The sequence below is a fragment of the Montipora foliosa genome, unplaced genomic scaffold (assembly GCF_036669935.1).
Source record: "Montipora foliosa isolate CH-2021 unplaced genomic scaffold, ASM3666993v2 scaffold_436, whole genome shotgun sequence".
NCBI classification, from domain to species: domain Eukaryota; kingdom Metazoa; phylum Cnidaria; class Anthozoa; order Scleractinia; family Acroporidae; genus Montipora; species Montipora foliosa.
In genome coordinates this window covers 233,517-237,500 of record NW_027179741.1, presented here as the reverse complement: position 1 = coordinate 237,500, position 3,984 = coordinate 233,517, and positions in this window count along the sequence as shown.

The window sequence follows — 3,984 nt, the reverse complement described above, 5'->3', positions numbered from 1 at the left end:
CTGGTTTAAAAAATTTTAAACCAAATGTAATATTAAACCACATCATTTATAAAAAAAAATAGTGAAGGTTACCATTTATGATAAAAGTAACATTTTAAAACATTACCAATTTGTACAAGGGGTTGTGCATATATGCATGTTTTATATTTATCACTCACTCATCTGTCAATGCAGTTTCGCCATCATCTTCACTGTCAAGAACTTCAGGGCCGAGTAGCAATCGATATCCTCGCCAGAATCTGTCTCATCTGAGTTGTCACTTTGATTTAAAATGGTAGTAAGCCTAGAAGCAAAAAAAAAAGGTGTTGAGTCCTCTAGGTAAAAGTTTCTATCTATACAAAATAAAATTATGTTTCTATTAGTATAAATACACAGGTGATCATACAAAATCGTGCGCTCTCATTGGCTCGCTATCTCAGATTATCAGCCGATAATCACCTCGACAGCCCAAATGGCTGCCAGTAGTTGTTTTGCCACTGTATTTTCGCATTGAAATACCTTTTCTCCCCTCTTTTTTGAAATAATCACCTGTGTATTTATAGTAAAACTATTATTCGCCCCAGGATCAGTGATTATTGGTCAATAATCACCTCGACTTCGTTGAATAATTATTAAATATTCGTGAAATTCATCTGAAGAGAAAGAGTAGCTGCCTGTACAATTTAGAAAATAAATAATAACAAACAGCCAGGATGCAGAATACCCCGCCACTTATTTGCATGTCATTGAATAAGAATAGCATCTATTGTTTTGCACATTACCTCATTTGTGACCAGGCTACAAGTATTGACAGCAAAACTAAACAACCAACCTGTAGAACTGTTCAGAATCACTGTCGCTGTCACAGCAGCTAGAACCAGAATCAACACTAGATAAGTCAAATGGATTCCCGGGCATTGATGCAAAACGCTCGTTCACTGTCTGACATTTCGTGAAGGTAACTGTATGTTGTGAAATAGCTCCAAACTCGTTGTCAATTTCCGACACTCCAGTAAGGTCGACATAGCTGCTTTAAACTGCGGCAAGAAAAAAATTTTAAAAAAACTACTTCAAACACTTGCAGTTTTTTAACAAAAATAGAGAAAAGGAAACTGAAATAAAGCTACTTGAAAGCGTACTCACTTTCTCGAACTTGAAGAGGAAGATGGCAGCCCTTTGTGCTGTGGAACATGTTGGATCGGGGCTCTTGATGGGGTAGATTCGAACAGAGGTCTGCGAACTGCGAATCGAATATTATCTTACTTTAATACTGTATACTAAAAGGCCAAACTGATAAAAGCAGAAGGAAAACAATACTTACTTGCAACTGGCAATACATCATCCAACTCCCAGCTTATTTCCTTGCGTCGCCTCTTGTTTGAATTTCCGTCATGCGGACTCGAAGCGGAGCTTTCACGATGGAGAAGAAACTCAGCAAACTCACTGTTCATGTTGCTACCGTATCCTGCAAGGTCCTTCTTGCTTTTCCACACAGAGTAGACCGATTTTCGCAACCAAACTTTCACCAATTTTTCTTTCCGTTTCGGCCGTGGCATTTCTCCATAAAAATCTCCAAACAAAATCTCAACTTATCATTAGGGAATATTATAAAAAAATAGCAAAAGGACTAGAAGAGAAGCTGGAGAGTTTGAAAACACTTAAACAGGTCATACAACCAACAATAAATAACTCGATGGACACGGATTTCCTCTCGAATCAAGCATTCGCATAAAAGTGGCCGTTTTGTGGTCCACGATTCAGTTGTTTGCCTGCGATGCATCACGTTAAGTGACAAAGGGTCTTTAACTTGAGCCTGTGATATGGTTACGTGATACTGGTCGCATTGGCATACATGGAGGGGTGGACGGATGTACGGTCGTATGGTCACCAAAACCAAATTTTCTCACATTGATTGGTTCCCATGTTTTCTTAACTATGGTGCTCCACGCGCATGCTCGCCTTTGGCGTGCGCGGAGCTACGCTAGTAAAGTACAAAAATGCATCTAGCCAGTTTGTGGTATGCAACAGACAGAACTGATACACTGTACATGCACTTATTTGCACACAATCCCAATGAAGGTGCCTACAATGCAACATCTGAGGTAGTTATATCACAGCCAAGCAACTCGAACTAAAAAAACCCCATACAAACACATATCTGCAAGTGCTACTGTAATTTTCGGGTGATTACCCATGGGTAATGTGTTAATTTTTCCGCAATAGTTGTTGGTGCGGGTCATAGGAAGGAGCGGGTAATGTGATAATTTTTAAATCTTCCAGTGTAGTTTTAAAACCGTAAATGGGGAATGAATGAAACTGTTCGTAAAAACTGTGTATTGCCTTATTTAACCCACTTTAATTGCCTAATTGATGCTCATGCTCTCGATGAAAACTAATGCAAATTTAAAATATATCAACAAATATCGTTGGCAATCAAAATCGTTTATCATGCGTGTGATATTACTTTCTTTCTTTGTTTAGTTGAAAATAAAAACATTCACCAACTGGAATAATAAACTCAGAACAAAAGAATAAAAATGTGAAATAGTTGGCTTTAAAGTAATTCACACACAAAAACTGATGCCGACATGTTCATTTCATGGCGGCGCCACTGCCGCCGCATAATTAATATGACGCACATAAGAGGTGATTGTCAGCATGCATGTAAACAAACATTCACGGACAAAATTTTAAAACACCAGAACATTCGGCGCATCAGTAAAATATTCCTAGCAAGGAATGCCTTGAGCTAGAGAGTATTTTCCTGTTTCTAGCGATTTCTTACATTCAGTAGATCCTGAGATATCGGATTTTTAAAAGCGGTATCATTCAATGGAAGATCAAAACAATAGGTTGAAATTAGGATAATTAAACCAACACTTCCTTCAAATCTGTGTGTTGCCTCATTTGTTGATTCAATCTTAAAAATGATGCTTTATTTGTCTTAGTCTTTATAAAACCGCTCGATGAAAGCTGAAGCAAATTCAATGAAAAACAATAATCTTTCGCTTCGACCATGTCACAACTTGTCACCGAATTAAAAGTAAATGAGGAAGAATCTCTCACTTAAACACATCCCTTTCAATTTTAAGAAAGAGTTTATCATGAGACCTGATTTAATGCTAAAAAGTAACAAGACGCGAATGTGTTTATTATGTGATACCACAAATTTTACTGTCCAAAACAAATCTTTAACGATCTTGTTTAGATAATTTCAAACCTTTCAATTTTGTATATGAAAGATTGAAAGAATTTCTTGTGAAAGCACGCTCAGAGCTACAAAACAAGATGCCGACATATTTCATGGTGCTGTATAATTATTTAGAATATGATTGTTGGCACGCATGTAAACAAAACACTAACTACACTGAAAATTTTGCTGGATTCAGCGCATCAGTGAATTGTTCCTAGGTACCCCTGGCTTCAGTAATAGAGCATTTTCCCGTTAACGTTAAATTGAGCGTTTTTTAGGCTTCATAATCGACGGTATTTTATTTCCTGGTTAGTGTAAAATGCAGACTCCAGACCAGGGGTAAAATGCAGACTGAGGTTATAATGTAACTGTTGAATATGCCTGAACCCTTTAGAAATGCTAACAATTAAGCCTAAATATTGTTTTAGGCCTAATGAGGCCTAAGGTTAGCATTTCTAAGGGGTTTGGGCTTTTTCAACAGTTACATTATAACCTCCCATACAAAGTCTTGGGCTGCCTATGGAGATACATATCTTTTTTAGAAAAGGCGAACAGAGTGTCGAAGGGTTTTGCAAGTTGTCAATGAACATTGCAAACAATGTGTGTGAAACTTACTAATTGACATGCAGAAGCTATTAGTTATCAAATACACTATATTTGTTTTTCTTATAAAAAGGCACTTGACTCATTGAGGTTATAAGCCTTAATAATTTTCGAAAAGAGTATCCACGAGTCAGCTTTAAGATGCCTGGTGTTAAGTGCTCACGCCAAAGTTTTACCTTTAAGTACAAGTTAAAAGTTATTGTGCGAGC